The sequence below is a fragment of the Phyllobates terribilis genome, unplaced genomic scaffold (genome assembly GCF_046119375.1).
Source record: "Phyllobates terribilis strain yellow unplaced genomic scaffold, ASM4611937v1 Scaffold_13__5_contigs__length_258822181, whole genome shotgun sequence".
NCBI lineage: Eukaryota > Metazoa > Chordata > Amphibia > Anura > Dendrobatidae > Phyllobates > Phyllobates terribilis.
In genome coordinates this window covers 208,100,065-208,106,181 of record NW_027362773.1, presented here as the reverse complement: position 1 = coordinate 208,106,181, position 6,117 = coordinate 208,100,065, and positions in this window count along the sequence as shown.

The window sequence follows — 6,117 nt, the reverse complement described above, 5'->3', positions numbered from 1 at the left end:
CGGTGGCTGGAAGTATGGAGGGAGCGCCGGAGGAAGGATGGAGGAGAGGGGGGACGGAAGAAAGAGACTGAGGCTGGAAGTATGGAGGGAGCGCAGGAGGAAGGATGGAGGAGAGGGGGAACGGCAGAAAGAGACTGAGGCTGGAAGTATGGAGGGAGTGCCGGAGGAAGGATGTAGGAGAGGGGGGACGGAAGAAAGAGACTGAGGCTGGAAGTATGGAGGGAGCGCGGGAGGAATGATGGAGGAGAGGGGGGACGGAAGAAAGAGACTGAGGCTGGAAGTATGGAGGGAGCGCGGGAGGAAGGATGGAGGAGAGGGGGGATGGAAGAAAGAGACTGAGACTGGAAGTATGGAGGGAGCGACGGAGGAAGGATGGAGGAGAGGGGGGACGGAAGAAAGAGACTGAGGCTGGAAGTATGGAGGGAGCGCCGGAGGAAGGATGGAGGAGAGGGGGGACGGAAGAAAGAGACTGAGGCTGGAAGTATGGAGGGAGTGCCGGAGGAAGGATGGAGGAGAGGGGGGGACGGAAGAAAGAGACTGAGGCTGGAAGTATGGAGGGAGTGCCGGAGGAAGGATGGAGGAGAGGGGGGACGGAAGAAAGAGACTGAGGATGGAAGTATGGAGGGAGCGCCAGAGGAAGGATGGAGGAGAGAGGGTACGGAAGAAAGAGACTGAGGCTGGAAGTGTGGAGGGAGTGCCAGAGGAAGGATGGAGGAGGGGGGGGGCGGAAGAAAGAGACTGAGGTTGGAAGTATGGAGGGAGCGCCAGAGGAAGGATGGGGGAGAGGGGGGACGGAAGAAAGAGTCCAAGACTGGAAGTATGGAGGGAGCGCCAGAAGAAGGATGGAGGAGAGGGGGGGTGGAAGAAAGAGACTGAGGTTGGAAGCATGGTGAAAGCGCCGGAGGAAGGATGGAGGAGAGGGGGGATGGAAGAAAGAGACTGAGGCTGGAAGTATGGAGGGAGCGCCGGAGGAAGGATGGAGAAGAGGGGGAACGGAAGAAAGAGATTGTGGCTGGAAGTATGGAGGGAGTGCCGGAGGAAGGATGGAGGAGAGGGGGGGGCGGAAGAAAGAGACTGAGGCTGGAAGTATGGAGGGAGTCCCGGATGAAGGATGGAGGAGAGGGAGTGTGCGGAAGAAAGAGACTGAGGTTGGAAGTATGGTGGGAGCGCCAGAGGAAGGATGGAGGAGAGGCGGGACGGAAGAAAAAGACCGAGACTGGAAGTATGGAGGGAGCGCCAGAGGAAGGATGGATGAGAGGGGGGATGGAAGAGAGAGACTGAGGCTGGAAGTATGGAGGGAGCGCCAGAGGAAGGATGGAGGAGAGGGGGGACGGAAGAAAGAGACTGAGGCTGGAAGTGTGGAGGGAGTGCTGGAGGAAGGATGGAGGAGAGGGGGGACGGAAGAAAGAGACTGAGGCTGGAAGTATGGAGGGAGGGCCAGAGGAAGTATGGAGGAGAGGGGGGACGGAAGAAAGAGACCAAGACTGGAAATATGGAGGGAGTGCCAGAGGAAGGATGGAGGAGAGGGGTGCGGAAGAAAGAGACTGAGGTTGGAAGTATGGTGGAAGCGCCGGAGGAAGGATGGAGGAGAGGGGAGACGGAAGAAAGAGACTGAGGCTGGAAGTATGGAGGGAGCGCCGGAGGAAGGATGGAGGAGAGGGGGGACGGAAGGAAGAGACTGAGGCTGGTAGTATGGAGGGAGTGCAGGAGGAAGGATGGAGGAGAGGGGGAACGGAAGAAAGAGACTGAGGCTGGAAGTGACGCGCCCCCTGGGCCAGTGCTGTTAGGGATACCCGGAGCCGGATCAGATGGGGGTTGTAGTCTCCGAGTGGCTGTGACCCGGTCCGTGCCCAGGGTGTCAAGCTCAGTGTGTGGCAGTCCTTATGATGTTTCTAGATGTTCTTTTGTGTCGACTACGCCACCCGTTGATTTGCGGTCAAAAGGCCGCCGCTGCAGCAGGGTCCACTGAGGCTGGTGATGTGTGTGCAGCTTAGGTAGTATAACCCCCAACGGGAGGGGTATAGCCTCAGGGGGTCAGTTGCAGAGGATGGGGGTTGTGGTGGTGCAGCGGGGATGGAAATGAGACTCAGAGTCGGGCTGTGCAGTTCGGGGTTTGTTTACTTACTGCAGTTGTTCTGGTCACTCCGGCCTTAAGTGACCACCCGAGCCGTGCTGCGTCCACCAGGTCCTGGACTCGGCCAACCCCCAGGTGATTCTGGAGCGTGGTCCTGAGCTCCCTTTCTGTCCTGTCCTCTTCTCTGGCCTTCCCCACCAGGGATCCACCTATGTCCGGCTCCCTCGGGCCTCTTGGTGGTAAACCCTTGTCTCTGGGTTCCCTGACCCTATTCGTGGTCTGCCTTCCGGGTGGATTTAGTGGGTGATCGTGGCAGATCCTGCCCACGACCTCCGGTTCCTGTCTAAGGTGTGCTGTAGCCTCTGCCAGCTTGGGATCCGGTACCCTGTTGCCAACTCTTCACCCTCTGGTCTAATTTGGGCTCTTGGAGTTCCTTCTTTCTCCCCCTCTGGGTCTTTCTTTCTCCTCTCTCTCTCTGGGCCTTGGAGCTGCTCTTCTCCTCTGCTCTCTTCCTCTACAAAGACCCTGATCTAAGATGGTGCCCACCTTATATACTCCCTCTATGTGTGAGCTCAGGTGACCAGCACCCAATGAGCTCCTAACTTTACCCAGGCTGCTCCCCCTATCTGCCCCTACACTACTGGGATGTTCCACCCCCCTCCCACTCCAGCCAGGAACAGACACTGTCGTACCTGCACATTTCTCTAGTGGGAGTACCATCGGTCTGTTCCTCGGAAATGGGATGTGTGTAGTGCATGCAGCTAACTGAGCTCAGTTCCACACTCCATCCTTACCCGGGAGTGGAATACCACACCTCTGGGTTGAGGTGCAATACCCCTGTAGCAGCCGAATCCTCAGGGTGCTACATTCCCCCCTGGTAAATCACAGCACGTCCTCGGGCTGTAAGATATAAACAAAAACATCCAAAACATACAATTTTTTCATAAACATAAACATATAAAACATCATCAGCAGCAATAAACTTTTCATATAAACATTCTTGTTTCTGGTTCCTCCGGTCACGGTGCAACTTGTGACCGGGTAAAGTGCGACAGTCTCTCTTGGAATAAAACAGTTCCCTATAAAACCGGTAGGGGGCGCTTTAGGAAGCGCAACTATATACAAGGGGAATTATGGCCGCTCTCAGTCCTCGGCCAGGTATTAGGGAGGATTGACCGTTCTCAGTCCTCGGTCAGTGGGAATAGGGACACACGGGGTTAACAGTTCACACTTTTGTCCCAACGGGGAACATATTTTAAATAAGTAACAGTTCTTGGTACCCCGACGGGCAACTTTATACAGTCTCTCTCTACCGTACTTCAACGACGGCGTCCTCCTGCTCCTTCTTTAGATTCTTCAGACCCGTCCGGGTCCTCTTGCTCCTCCTCACACAGCAGCTCCTCCCTCGTCAGGCGATGCACATGGAGGGCGCAGGGTCCCCCGGCACACCCGTGCCGGGTGAAGGCGACCCCGTCCCCCACACACAGGCCACGACCTCTGTGTCCCTCCGGCAGATGGGACTCCACGTCTCTTCTGGTGACAAAGACGTCGCCGGGGGTGTGATGATCCCTGATGAAACCCCAACCGTGCTGCAGTTGGAATTTAATTACAGTCCCGGTGGCACGGGGACCGTGGGCTGCACGGGGGTTCCTCCTGGTCCGGCTCTTCTGCTCTGCACTCTGTTCCTGCAGCCGCTGCTCTCGGACCCGCCTCTCTCTTCGCTCCCGGTCAAAGACCTCTAACTGCTGCCGGCAGCACTCCGCACGCTCAGCTGCGGCTGCCCGAGTCTCTTGGGTGAATCCCATGAGGTCTCCTCCGGTGGGGTCCCACGCAAACTGCGCTTCCTCCAACGAGAGTGGGGTGATCTTAACGGGCTTCGGAACCGGAATCAGGGGCTCATCTAGGGGTCTTTCTTTCCGGAGTCGGGGATGGTGGAACTCCGGTGGCCACACAAAGGGCTGCCCATCCGGGCACGTGTGCTGGGCAAACAAGTCTTCACCCAGGTGCGGCACTCTAGATGTTGAGGGCGCGGTGGTGGTAGCGGCGCCCGGGTTCACTAGGCCTTGCGACCAGGCTTGGGGCACCCTGAAGGTAAAGGGCACCGTGAAGACGGCGGCGCCCGGGGTTACTTGGCCCAGCGACCAGGCCGGTGGCTCAGTGGAGGTAGAGGGCGCTGTTGGTATTGCGGCGCCCGGGGGTACTAGGCCTTGCGACCAGGCCGGTGGTATTTCCTGCTTGGCCACGCTCGAGGTCGAGGCGTGTGACGTCACAGGGGTCGCGGCCGCGGTTTCCGGTTGAGGCCTAGTCGGCGGCGGTGACGATGCAGCGACGGGCACGGCAGGGGGAATTTCGGGCTCTGCGACGGGGAGCTGGGGCAGGCACGCGGTTTCCCGGCTCGGGGTAGAGACGTCCCCTTTACCTGCCTCCGTCCGTTCAGCTCCCTTCTCGGCGCCGTCTCCTGCCTTCATTCCTCCTGCGCCATCCTCAGAGGCGGTCTGTCTCCTCGTCTCGGGCGGCGTGCTCCGCTGACGGGTTCCGGTCTGCTGGACCATCTCTCGGCTCCACTCCGCCAACGTCTCCCGCTGCACCCGGGCCATCCTCCGTGCGAGGCCCTCCAGCGCGGTCTGTGCACACTCCCGGTCTCGGGGGAGCTGTGTTAGGATCTCCAGCAGGCCTTCTGGAGTGGCGACCTGCAACAGGCTCCTGACCACTGGGTCGGTGCTGCCTGACTCTCCCTCCATCTCCGGGTACGCTCTCTCTGGACTCTCTTCCAGACGTCTTGTCTCCGGGTGCGCTCTCTCCAGACTGCTCCAGGCGACACCCATCTTTGCTCTCTTGTTCTGTCTCCGCCCACATCGAGGGTGGTCCCGGGGCAACTTCAGTTCCAGGGGCAGTTCTCTTACGCTGATGGACACTTCCAGCATCACAGTCTCTATTGGTGGGCGCGGTTTCCGCTTTTGGCGCCATTCTTCGACCTGGCCCACGATGGGAGGTGACCTCTTGCCACCCTCTGGCACGCCCATAATGGCGTCCGCTCTTCCAAGGCGGGAAATCTTCGGAAATGGCGGGAATCGTCTCCCAGTGGCGGGAAACTCCATGGATGGCGGGAAAAAGCTGCAAATGGCGGACAACCGGCGGGAAACGACCTGTGATGGGGCCCGATGGCGGGGACCCTCCGGAACCGGCAGGAGACTTCTTTTTAAGGTAACGGTGAACTTTTCTTCAGGCACGCAGTACCCGGTTGTTGCGGGCACGTGATCCTGCCGACTACGCCAAAGTTGACGCGCCCCCTGGGCCAGTGCTGTTAGGGATACCCGGAGCCGGATCAGATGGGGGTTGTAGTCTCCGAGTGGCTGTGACCCGGTCCATGCCCAGGGTGTCAAGCTCAGTGTGTGGCAGTCTTTATGATGTTTCTAGATGTTCTTTTGTGTCGACTACGCCACCCGTTGATTTGCGGTCAAAAGGCCGCCGCTGCAGCAGGGTCCACTGAGGCTGGTGATGTGTGTGCAGCTTAGGTAGTATAACCCCCAACGGGAGGGGTATAGCCTCAGGGGGTCAGTTGCAGAGGATGGGGGTTGTGGTGGTGCAGCGGGGATGGAAATGAGACTCAGAGTCGGGCTGTGCAGTTCGGGGTTTGTTTACTTACTGCAGTTGTTCTGGTCACTCCGGCCTTAAGTGACCACCCGAGCCGTGCTGCGTCCACCAGGTCCTGGACTCGGCCAACCCCCAGGTGATTCTGGAGCGTGGTCCTGAGCTCCCTTTCTGTCCTGTCCTCTTCTCTGGCCTTCCCCACCAGGGATCCACCTATGTCCGGCTCCCTCGGGCCTCTTGGTGGTAAACCCTTGTCTCTGGGTTCCCTGACCCTATTCGTGGTCTGCCTTCCGGGTGGATTTAGTGGGTGATCGTGGCAGATCCTGCCCACGACCTCCGGTTCCTGGCTAAGGTGTGCTGTAGCCTCTGCCAGCTTGGGATCCGGTACCCTGTTGCCAACTCTTCACCCTCTGGTCTAATTTGGGCTCTTGGAGTTCCTTCTTTCTCCCCCT